We start from the raw sequence: 13,091 nt of genomic DNA, 5'->3' as shown, positions 1-13,091 counted from the left end.
TGCTGACCATTTGTTTCTGTAGCAAGGGTGAATGCGTGGGGCTTGCTTGCCGCAGGATGACTACACACTGCCTTACTTCTGCCTCGGTGATGGGGAGGCTTCAAGATAACGGTCAACCCTCGGCCGGGGGGCGGGGGGCAGCCCCATCAACCTCCCTAGTCAGGTGCATGGAATTGAGGCAGGTGTCAGTGCATTTTCAGGTGGTGCTGGTTCAGATTTTTCCCTGATCTTGCTTCTCTGAGCAAGGCAGAATCAGAATGAGAAGGCATGAAGAAGAAACAAATCCATGGAAAACAAGGACCACATTTACCATTCTACCCGAGTGTCCTGGAGATTGTGGCCACATCAGCCTGGCTGAGTGGGTATGCTGGGCAGAGTTCAAAGGCACAAACTCCTCAGGCACAGGCAGCCAGAATGCAGGATGCACCCAGTCCTGACCCAAGTGCTCACTTTTACAGTCTGAATGGCCTGACAGCTTAAGCTGGGGGAAAATATCCCATCAACCCATCTATCTCCTAAGTCCGCAAAACCCCAGGAAACTACTTTGTGCTCAGGGAGGTTGGTGCCTTAGAAAATGAACTGCCCAGGTCCGTTTGATATGCAGAGGTCAATAGAAGCCACGATTTAATAGATGGTGAGTAAGGGAAAAATTCAAAACGACAATTATGTTTTCCTGACAGATTCCATGTGCTCTTCTGAGGCTCACCCTTGCTGTCTTCCTGACGCTTTTGATAATTATTTAATTGGTCTCCAATCTAAGTGATGCTGTTTGAACTGCCTTTTGGGGTTATAGAAAGAGTTGCTGATTATACAGCTCTCAGATGAATAAATACACATCACTTTTTTCCTTTTCTCGGATCACAGCAAAGCAGTACTTTAGGTTTATTGACAGACCCAGAGTAGAGAGATCAGGCAATTTCCTGTATAATTTTCAATATGCAAATGCTCTTTTGTGGAAATACGTATCTAATGACAAAGGAGCAGCTTTGTAAATAACACCTGCGTTAGGAACAGCTTAGGGTAGGAGAAAGGGGGAAGAACACTGCTTTTTCACATGTTTCTAAGTAGTGTATAAGAAAAATCATTTAAGTCTCTTAGATCTAAAATTAATTATACATTCCATGTAAGCACTCTTTCTTTATCCTGGATTTGGTGCTTCAGTAATACTTAGGGGATTCTTAGGAGAACTTTGGACCTGAACCCTTTAAGGCTTGACGAAAGAATATAACACATTCCCTTTCTAAAACCAGATCTCCATGTTGCCATCAAATGAGAAATTTTGAAAATGCTATATAAAGGCAAAGGACAAAGCTGTTTTGGTTTTTTTTTTTTTTTTTATTACAAGCCAATGCAGTAATGGTCACATGGCTGGCCATGTATAATCCCAAAGCAGCAACATATAAATGCTATGAAAATTAGGACTTCAAATCAGCTCCTCTGGAGCCCAGCAGAGCTTGGCAAAAACCAACCACTGCCAAAGACTGGATCACATCCTTTGCTGGATGCTGGAAGGGTCTTTCGTGAGACTTCTATTTTATGTGGCAGCGTCCTGACTCAGCTATCTGTCAGAGTAATAACCTATGTCCTTCTTGCAATCCCAGCATTTTAGCAAAACAAAGGCGATAACCTCAGTGTCAAACATTTAGAATCAAAAGCCCAAACGGGAGTTGTGGATTTTGCCCCTGCAGAAAGAAAGGCCCTCTAGTGTCCTCTCTGAGGCTTCCCCATGCAGACCTAGCAGAACAAGTATAGCTTGATAGGAGTCTTCTCTTACCAGTATCCACCATCTCACGTGTGACCCATCTTAGAGATTATCATGACCCACCACCTCTGGCAGGCAGTTGAATTTGCCACCCTGATTTGGTTCAGCCACCTTTAAGGCTTTCCTTTTATTAGGATATTAAACAGAGGAAGGCAGTGAAGCCCAAGGTCACTTATCTGGTCAATGCTGCTGTAGAAAGCCCTCTAAAATGGCGCCCAATGGTTCCTACCTCTTGCTGTCCACTCCTTGTATAATCTATGTCCTTTGTGTGGCTGCTCAATCTAGGGACTTCCTTCTAAGAAACAGAAAACAGGAAAAATGATAGGATCTCACTTCCCAGAATAGGTTATCTGAGACTGACTTCTGTCTTCCTTGTACTCTCTCTTGCTGGCCTATTCTCATCCTATCGACTTCTTGGTTTATTCACTTTGATGAACCAAGCTGCCATGTTAAAGAGTTCAATGTAGCAAGCAGCTGAGGGTGGCATCTGACCAACAGCAAGCAAGAAACTGAGGTCCTCAGTCCAAAAGCTTATGAGAAACTGAATCCTGCCAACAACCAGTGAATGAACTTGGAAAATAGGTCTTGCTGCCCTTAATCAAGCCTTGATGTGGCCCAAGGCAAACCTCGATTATAACCTCCTATAAGATCCTGGGCTAACCCCTTGATTGCAGCTTATGGAGAAACCCAGGAGCAGAAGACCCAGAAAAGCCACACCCAGATTCCTGACCCACAGAAACTATGAGGTAATAGAAGTTGTCTTAAGTCACTCAGTTTGTAGTACTTGGTTATGCCATTAAAAATGTTCTGGTACCAAATCTAGTGGGTATGCCCCACACCAACAAGCAATTCTCTGAGGAAGGCTTCTCCACAAAGCACAAAGTAATCATCCAGAACTCAATTCTGACACTTATTGACCCAGAGACACCATCAGATTCCACAGATAAGGGCTCAGTCCTGCAACAGTGCCCCACCCCCGACACCCACTTCACAAGCCAAGATTGTTATCTGTGCTTCTAACTAACCTACTTGCAACTGGAGGTTCCAATGATCGCCCTCTCCAACCAATCCTAAGTCCACTGTGTTATGTGTATTTTCAACCGGACTGGCTGTACTTCAGAGGTTCCCATGACCCCCTTCTCAGGTTTAAGTAGTTTGCCAGAATGGCTCACTGAACTCAGAAACCATTTTAGTTACTGAATCAAAAGTTTATTAGAAAAAGATGTAACTCAAGGAAAACCAGATTGCAGAGATGCATAGAGTAAGGTGTGTGGGGAAGAGTTCAGAGCTCTCCTGCCCTCTGTTTGCCACTCTCTCAGCACCTCCCTGTGTTCACCAACATGGAAGATAACCACAACCCTGTTCTTTTAGGTTTTTAATAGAGGCTTGATTACACAGGCATGACTGGTTAATTCACTGGCCATTGGCAATTGACCCAACTCTAGCCCCTCACACCTCTTTTGGTTGGAGGTAGGACTACAAGTTCCAACCCTCTCATCACATGGTTGGGACTCCCAGAAACCAGTCTCCATTCTCAGGTGGGCTCCCAAAGTCAGCCCCTTTCACCTAACAGAAACACATTTTTCTTATGACTCAGGAAATTCCAAGGGTTTTTAGAGCTTATGCCAGAAACAGAGGTGAAGACCAAATATTTATTTCTTTGTGTAAATCACAGTATCACAGCAGCTATAGATCACTAATACAATGGCAGAGTAAGAAGTAGAACCTCGACCCCCTTCCTTCCATTTAGCCCTCCACACAGTGCAGGTACGGGCACCCTTGAGCCCCTTTGATTAGCCAGCAGACGACCGTGCTAACAAGCCCAGAATAAAAAGAGTTGTCCTTTTTTGGCTAGACAAGAAGCTTCACAAGCATTAAAATAGCTGCAATTGATCAAAAATTAAATGGAGCAAGATAGAATATAAAAAGGAACACAAGTCACTAGAGTGTTATGCTTGCAATTATCTCTGTTTTTAGGGAGGGAAGTTTGGCTCTTCAAAGTTACTTTCAGAGGAAGTTTGTCCACATTGGAGCCAAAATGGGGGGGGGGGTTGGGCGGCAAAAAATTCCTATCTCCCTGACCCCACTGTCCCTAGCAGAGCAGGAGCCTTTCTCAGCCCAGGAGGGAGCTATAGGTGGGAAAAGTCCATGTGGAACCACCCAGCTGATCGTTTGACATTGCCAGATCCCGTGTCTATTGGACATGGACTGGAAGTGTGGGGCCCTGGTCCCCACAACAGGAGCACCCTCCGGTCTCCAGCCTCAATCATCCATCAGGACTCCCTTTCATGGCCTTGGCTTGGGGCCCGCCCCTCCGTCCCACCATCTTTGGAGACTGTGAACAATTCCCTCCTTTCATTTATTGCTTCTGTGAAGTATAACTTCATCACGTTTCTCCAGAGTCTTCTTTTTCTAGGTTATATAAATTTAGCTCTTCACCCTCCTTCACAGCTTGCCCTCCAATCCTCTTGCTAGTTGATTAATTTTTCTTCATTTCTTACAAATATGCCCAGATATACACCCTTCTGCAGGGTAAAAGCCATGGGAAACAAGACAAAAGACACTGTGAAAAAGCTGAAATTCACCACGCGCAGGGGGGGAAAAATAGGAAACTTCCTTTAGTCTGATAGTAAATGCATGGAAACTTGTTTAGGGAAAGCCCATGAAACGAAGGTCATTCGGAAAAGGTTATGGTTTTTGTAAATTGTATTCAAGTTCTTCCTCAAGATAGAGAGTTCCAATTAAGATCAGCCTATAAGGTGTTTTCATCATGTGCCAGAGGGTTAGGGTTAAGAGATTTATCTTCCTCTTGTACTCCTCACTCTACCCCTACGCTCTGCTCTCTCCCTGCACCCATGTGCATCTCCACCAACTCAAACCAACTCCAAGGCAGGGAAACAGAGGAGCCACTCTCCCTTAGGGGTGAAGGTAAGGACAAGAATGCTAACACTAACACTTGCCCCTGGGTAACTCTTTGTCTACTTGCAAAGTCCTGCAGGGGGTTTATACCCTCCTATCCCAACTGTGAGCTTTCTAACCCCCAGGTACCTATATTTGGGTGGCATACCTTAGATATCTTTTTAAGATATGAGAGAGAGAGAGCGAGCGAGCATGTTTGCATACCGGCGGGGGGGTGGGGGGGTGGGGGTGGGCAGGGCGGAGAGGGTTGTGGAGGGGAGTGGGACAAGCAGATTCCACACTGAGCGCAGAGCCTGACATAAGGCTCAATCTCATGACCCTGAGATCTTGACCTGAGCAAAACCAAGAGTCAGACGCTTAACTGAGCCGCCCAGGCACCCACACCTTGGTTGTTTTAATTGCACTATGGAAATTACTGGAGACCCAATCCAACTATGCCTTGGTTTTATTTTTCTAGAAACCCTCTTGAAACCCAAGCTCTTTTCCTGTTATGATGTAAAAAGCTTTGTTCCATTTCTCTCCCTTTCTCCTTAATCAGTTTTAAGGAGTTGGAAACGAAAATACTTCTGTCATCCAGGACTTAAGTGTCGTCATTTTTGGCATCAGAGGCTGAGGAAAATGACCATCTTCTTTCTAGACTTTGCCTCTTATATTACCCAGGCGTTCAGTGCTTCATACTCCCAAGATGTAGATTTGACACAGGATGAAATCTAGGGCACAGTACCGTGGGGTTTTTTTTATTTGTTTTTTAACAGCTTCATGGTTACACATTTACTTCAGAATCCAACAACTTCGAGTTTTACTTTGTGCTGTCCAAGTGTGGTTACCCCAAAACGGTCACCTGACAAAGCTACCCCATGGGAGGTGGAATAACGGGATCTTCCACCCTTATTTCATTATGCATCTTTTAGCTCTTATGCTATTACTTGTGTTTTGTGGCTTTTCTACTTAAAGGTGTTATTGATCTTTGCAGGAACTAAAATGTATTCTAAGAAATGCCCAATCGCATTATTCTGCACCCATAATGGCTTAGCCTGATGAATAGGTTCTCTGGGTTTGCCTAATTTGATTTTGAGAAAGTCATAGTGTTTTGCAGCTGGCCTCAGCTGGGCTGTTTATCAGGTAATGAGGAAGGATGGAGGCAGCTGTTGCTAAAGAGATCAGGGTTGGCATGCATTGTGCGTGGCCCAAGTTTAAGCAGAGGGGGAACGAGGGGGTGCATCAAGGTTGTTATAGACTGAATTGTGTCCCCCTAAAATTCGTATGTTGAAGTTGTAACCCCCAATAATTTTGAGTGTCACTGTATTTGGAGATAATTACTTCTTTAAAAAGACCTTAAGTTAAAATGAGGTCTTTATTGGGACCTAATCCAATACAGATTAGCATCCTTCTAAGGGAAGATTAGCACATACAGAGAGAAATGCCAGGGATGCACAAGCACAGAGCAAAGTGCTCATGTCTCACTATGTGAAGACATATTGAGAAAGTAGCCATCTGTGAGCCAGTAAGAGATCTCAGGAGAAACTAAACCTGTCAACACCTTGATCTTGGACCTCGAGCTTCCAGGACTATGAGAAAACAAGTTTCTGCTGTTTAAGCCCAGCAATCTGTGCTGTTTTATTATGCAACTCTACCAAACTAACATGTCAAGGTAAGGAAAAAGATAAGAAAGTGAACCCACCAAGTGGCGGGAACGGGGTGAGACAGAATAGGAATCTGATCATCAGAGGATAATCAGATGCAGCCCAGCAGACAGACCTGACCTAAGGCAGACTGTAAATTCCTCAGACTGTTTCCTCCAACTCTTCAGCTTATAGAGCTGGCTCTTTGGAGAGACACCCGGAGACCATGACGAGTAAAAATGACCAAGTCTAATGTAGGCTTTGCCCATCTCAGGTGCAACAAAATGGATCCTGTCTTTGTTCTGTGAGCAAGAGAAGGGGACTTATCAAGAAGGAAGTGCTTAGGGAAGGAGAGATGGCAGATGAACAAACCAGGTCTCCTTCAGCAATAGGATGAAACTGCACAGATCAGAAAGTGGGTACACTGGTGCTATGGGTTCCATAAGTGACATCTGTGGTAGCAGAGCAAGGCACCCCCCTCCCAAAGATGTCCATGTCCCAATCTCCCACACCTGTGACTTCAGGTACCTCACATGGCAAAGAGAATTTTCAAATGTGATTAAAAGGATGAACCTTGAAATGGTGAGATTATCTTGGATTATTGGGCAGGTCCAATGGAACCATAAAGATCCTCAGAAAAGAGAGACCATAGGGGCACAGGTGATGTGTCTATGCTACCGAAGGTTGGAGCAATGCATTTTGAACATGGAGGCAGGGGGTTGCAAGCAGGGGAATGCAGGCAGCTTCTAGAAGCTGGGAAAGACAAGCAAAGAGCATCTTCTCCAGAAGGAATCAGCCCTGCCTATCCCTTACTTTGCCTGGATGAGACAGATTTTGGAATTCTGACTTCCAGAACTTTAGGGGAATGCTGTGTGGTCCCGTGAGCCTGTAAATTCTCACACTGGTCCCAACTCTGAGGGCTGCTCCCGGCCAAAGGGTCCAGGCGTTGAGCAAGAGCTACACTTTCCGCTACCGCTGTCCTACCAGCCTGAACAACTTCAAGGCATTCCGCAAAAAGATTTGGCTTGGGCCTGAACTTAAAGGACATTTCAGGAAAATCCCAACACTGTGCTATGGGCTTTGGATGCTATGGGCTCTAACCTCATGACTGTGTCAAGTCCTATTATTCCCATTTCCCAGATGAAAAAAGGGACAAACCAGAGAGACAGAGACCACCATGTCCAAGGTCATAGAAACCAAGGCCCATCTACTTCCCAAGCCACGCAAAGACAAATGCTTGCAGGGTCAGGAATCTTTTTAGTGAGTCTTCTGATGTTGACACATCGTCCACTAGATGAAGCACAGCAGGAATCTCATGACAAACGCAGTACTTTTACAGGATTTGCTTTAGATTGTTCTAATGCGTGCAGCAGTTTGGTTTGATGAGATTTGGAGTCCGAGAGACCTCATTGACTACCAGCTCTAACTCTGAGATCTTGAGCAGTACTGCAGAGTGGCTATTAACATCAAGTTATATAGTAACCTTCAACTCAGTACTCCCAACCCTGGGAATATAGCCCTTAGAAATTAAAGGACCCATCACTTGAAACTATACTTACAGGATAATTACTGTCTATTTGTTTATAGTGAAGTGAAAAAGTGGATGCCTATCATAGGGGACTGGCTGAATAAATGGAAAATATCCAAACCATGGAATATTATGCAGCAATTAAAACCAGGAGCTAGATCTACAGGAGGGTAAGTTGGGAAGAATCCTATGAAGTATCATATAGTGAGAAAGACAAACTACATTTAAGTGTATATGACAAAATTCCTTTTTGTTTTTTAAGTCAGTGACAAAACCCCCACGCTTGACCTTATATAAGGAAATAAAAGTATTAAGTGATACCAGACAATATTCGATATCCATTAATTTTTAGAAATTGTAATTGCAATAAAATAGTGTTAGATAACTAACTAACAAGATAAAATCCTATCATAATCCCAAAGCTGGCATTCTGCTTCATAGGAAGCACTAGAAACATTACCATTAAAGTCAGAAATAGAATTTGATGTTGTGCTAGAGAGTAATGGCCAAAACTAGGTAACAGAAAATTATCCTAATTCTAAAACTTGGAAGGGAGCATGAAAAATTATTTGCAGATGGTAGGACTGTATACTTGGCAAATGAAAAACAACTGAAAAGCTACCATAACCAGTAAGAGATTCATAAACACTTTAGGGATATGAAATAGATACACTCGCTTTCACATACACACACATATATGTGTATATATATATATTTGTGCATATATAAACAACCACATAGATAGGGCAACATGAGTATAACAACCAAATCAGGAATTAAAAATAATACTATGAAGGGGCCACGGAACAGAAACTTCACAATACTCCTCAGGACTAAAACACACCTTAAAAATGAAAACAAACACCGTGACTGAGAGGCGAATTTTCCATACCCTCATTTGCAAGTTTAATATACTCCAATACCTACAAGTTTAGTTTAAAAAAAGATCAACTAGATAATGGGATTCCAAACCTCACCCGGAAACAGGAGATGGAATAACCAGGAAAACTCTGTAACTCTGAAAAAGAAAAATTGGGGAGGAAAGGGGGGGCGGGAGTTAGTCACACTAGATGATAAAACATTTAAAATGTTCAGTTATTTAAATAGTATGGTAATATATGAATAGACAGATGGATAGAAGGGAATAGAAAGTCCAAAAAAGACCTATACAGACCTATCTGTAGAAACTTGAATAGATTAAGAAGGCATCTCAGTCATGAAATGATTCAATAAAAGGATACGGGATGGGGTAACTACCTAGAAACATGTTAAGACTAGATGCACACTTCACCCTCCACTGTGGGATGGCTTCCAAATGGATAGAAGACTTAAATGCACACACTGAAGTCACAACCTAGACAAAAATAGGGGAGAACTAGAACACTGGAGCAGTAACAATCTAATGAGAACTCAAATTTAGAAATGATTAGAGACTGGTAAACTGGACTTTTAAAATAACAATTTCTCCATGAGAAAACCATCATACTTAAGGTCAAAAGACAAGAGAAACCGGGAAAAAGAACTTGCAACTCCTATCACAAAAGGCCAACTCCGTCATAAATGAAAGGGTACCCGATAGAAGAAAATGGACCAAAGGTAGGCATAGATAATTCACTAGAAAGGAAAAACAGGGATCTTCCAAACATGAAAAGATGCTCAACTTCATCTTAGGATAAGTCAAACTACCTGGACTTAGCAATCTTCGTCTATCAGACTGGCAAAAAAATATCTGAAAATTGGATTAAAACCGTCGGCAAGATTATGGGGAAACAAACACCTTGCATTCTGCTGGGCAGAGGACAAACTGGCCCAACCCACGGAGGGCAGGTGGACCCTGGGATTCAGCAATCTCTCCCCCAGCCAACACGCTAGCACTCGGAAATAAGCAATGGGGCGCGGGAGGGTCTATTTATTTCCACATGGTGTGCAGCAGCAAAAAAATTGAAAAATTGTCTAATCGAGAACTGGTTAATTATGGAATTCATCTTTAGAAATCAAACGGAAACAATGTAGCTCTTTAAAAAGAATTAGAGTCTCATGCTCCATTGGTAAAGATGTACAAAATAGAGTTAAATGGGGGTGGGGGAGGAAGCAAGGCATAGGAGAGCATCTATAGGCTGCCTCCTGTGTAAAGAGAGAAAGAGACCCATGCATACGTAAAAACCCTCCAGAAGGAGTCCTAGATTAATAACAGTGCTGTTTAGTAGTTTTTGCTTTTTTAGGTAAATAGATGACCTATTCCAGAATTAAATATTTCAGTTTTTCCACTTTTTTTGTCATCAGCATACATTTATAAAGAAAAAGGCTTTTTTATTTTGAACAAAAAAAAAACAACTTGGAAATTAGAGTAAGTGCCTTTAAATTCTGGTTCTACCTCTTGGTAGCTGTATGACTTTGGGCGATATATTTGACACTTGACCTCTAAAACGCATAGAATAATACCTCCTGGGTTGTTGCAACCATGTGCTGGGATAATGACCTTTTAAAGGCTTGGGCCCAGAGTAAACCCTCAATAAATAACACTTATTATTCCCTCACAGGGTTGCTCTGGAGACAAGTACAGGAAATAAATAGTTAAAGCTACTGGTGCAGAGCTGGTGCTCGATGAATATTCATGCATCCCCTCGGCTTCCAGCTCCTCTATGGCCCACCTCATGATAGGCCTCATTGCTAGCCGTGTATCCCACGTCTCAACCAAGTTCCAGAATTATCCTTTCTTGACAGTGTGCCATCGTAAAGACAAGAAAAGCTAAAAGCGGGAACTAGGGATCAATTACATGCTTCAGAGGCCATTCACTCTTCTTACAGGAAACTTCTCTAATAATTGTCAATTGTCAAAGGCCGGTTCAGGTCCTGATCTGTTTGGCAAGAAATGGAATTAAAACACAGCTGAGGAATCTCGGTGATCAAATCCTGATGTACGTTAACAGTTCTGCTTAGAAACTTTGCATTTCTGACCTGCTAAACTTCAGAAGATATGCAAAATTAATCAACCTATGCTTTTCAGGCCCCCCACCCTCCCCTCAACCCCAGCAGTGTTAACACTTGAGTTGAACCATCTTCGATTCTATCCAAGGACAAATCATAACTCAGAGTAGGAGACTGGTCACTAATCTAGTATCTATTAAGTACCTGGTAAGTTCAGAGCATGATGCTGGTCTCTGCACATGGTATGAAGTGAATAAAAGTTATGGCTTTGCTATGAAAACCGACCTGAGTAATACCAAGTAAAACCAATTCTTTAGAGCAGGAAGACAAAGTGTCCTTTATTCCAGTCGTATTTAAGGTTTTTCTATGATTTATCATTAATATAAAAGAGGCAGGAAAGGTCAACCTACTTCGGAGAGGGAGCTTCCAAATTTTTGAAACACCAGTTATAGGTAAATAATGCATGTTGATTTTTAATCATTCTTCTGTGTGTGTAAGCACGGTGATATTTAAAAAATTATTTTTCTTAAACACAAGAACAGATCATTGTGACTGCACCGCCCCCCTTCACCCCGACGGGGCTCAGTGGTGGCCAAGTCCGAACATAGCAAAGTCCCCTTTGTGCTGCTCCAGCCATGGGTCCAGCATCCTGGCCTTGGGATTGAACCTCAGGGTCAGCTCGAGGTCACCTTCAGGTTCCAGGACATAGAAAGGGAATGTGTTGGCCAGGTCCCAGGCTGCAGGGAAGCCATATTCCGGGTCCTCTGGGCTGATCTTGGCATCACTCACAGCCTTCCTGGGAGAGCAGGGTAGCATCCTCTTGCATGGCGTGCTTGTAGGTACTGAGCCCGACGTTCTTTCTAACGTGTTCTTCTGGCATCTTCAGCAGCCTGAGCACCATAGGACCCAGGTGGGTCCCAGATATGCCATCCATGGGCACATCACCCACGGGCAAGCTCAGCAAGCAGCTCTTTCCATCTGGGGTTTTCTGGGGCAGAAGGAAAAGGGGTTCTTGAAATAGCAGAACGGCTGCATGCTGGTCACCGCAACTCCGATGTCCTGGAAATATTCCTCCACCGCCCCTTTGCCCTCAAAGTGGCCCAGCTGTCAGCTTCTCGATGTTCTCCAGGCCACCGCAGACGGCGTAGTGAAGGCCCAGGCACTGGGCCAGATGAGCCAGCAGCTTCGCTGGCTTGACCTCCTGCTCCTGGCTGCCACTTCCCCAGTAGTCAGGCATGATGAAGGCAGCGTGGGCCCCAGTCAGGGCCTGCACAGCAAGCTGGCGTCGTCATCCGGGTCTCTCCGCACCACTTCTGCAGCCCGCAGCCTCAGCTTCTTTGCTGCCCTAGGCCCAGAGTCCCACATCACCATGGCAACCCTGAACATCCCATCTTCCGGGAGCATCCGGGCCACTGAGCCTCTGAGCACCTGGGCCTCCAACCACCACCACCAGTTTCTTGTCCGCCATGTAAACTAAGAGGAGGAAGGATGGTCCCTGAGGACTGGGGGATGTGGGACGCATGGGATCAATGATGGGGACCTGGAATGACCCCACGCATGTACCACCTGTTCCCGATGGGCAACTGGCTGGGAGGGGTGGGGAACGCCAGGGCTCTATGACCCTCGGTCGGCTCCACCCCACTTCCCCCTCAGGCATGACACCCCATCCCCCCACCTGACCCCCACCCCCGTCGCCAGCCCCACCTCCCTACCCCAGGTAGGAAAATCGATTTTTAATCATTCCCATCTGTTCAAAAGGGAGCTCTTCTGAGAGTGTTTACCATGCAATACTTTAGAAGCTGAGTTTAATTAACATTTGAAACTATAAATCTCTTTCAAACAATACACTCTGTAATTCCAGTCTCATTTGGTGCCTGCAGGGAAAGCACCGTCAGGAGTGAGGAACGGTGACAGGCTCGGTCACTCACTCCCACACCACTGCGACAGGGGCACCCGTGTTCCCGCTTTACAGATAGTGCCGTGGGGGTGCAAACACCAGCAGCCACATCCCAGACCTGTTTGCTGCAAGGCACTTGCCCTTTGCCCCCTTCACCCCAATGCCAACTTCCCCTCGCTTTTCATGGGAACCACTAGAGAGAACAAAGCCCAAGGCTAGGTACGCTCCGGTCCATGGCACAGAGCATCGGGGATGGCCAGCTTCTTGCCGTGGCCTGCTTGGTGCTGCCAACGGGAACCCAAGCCAGGATTTTAGAGTTCACGCCCTAAGAGAGATGCGTTGGCAACTGAGGGGAGGCAGTCTACTTTCCAGGCCTTGGGAAGGGGTCCCTCAGCAAAAGGGGTACTTCTGGAGTTTGGAACCACCAGCATTTAT

At 44.7% G+C, this 13,091-nt stretch overlaps 1 pseudogene; it reads right to left on the bottom strand.

Moving 5' to 3' along the window:
- Positions 1-11,341: 11,341 nt before the first annotated feature.
- Positions 11,342-12,227, bottom strand: LOC113934840 (annotated as a pseudogene).
- Between the last annotated feature and the right edge of the window lie 864 nt (positions 12,228-13,091).

This window comes from Zalophus californianus, chromosome 13 (genome assembly GCF_009762305.2).
Source record: "Zalophus californianus isolate mZalCal1 chromosome 13, mZalCal1.pri.v2, whole genome shotgun sequence".
NCBI classification, from domain to species: domain Eukaryota; kingdom Metazoa; phylum Chordata; class Mammalia; order Carnivora; family Otariidae; genus Zalophus; species Zalophus californianus.
Note: the sequence above shows the minus strand (reverse complement) of the source record. Positions and strands in the feature narration are given on the sequence as shown.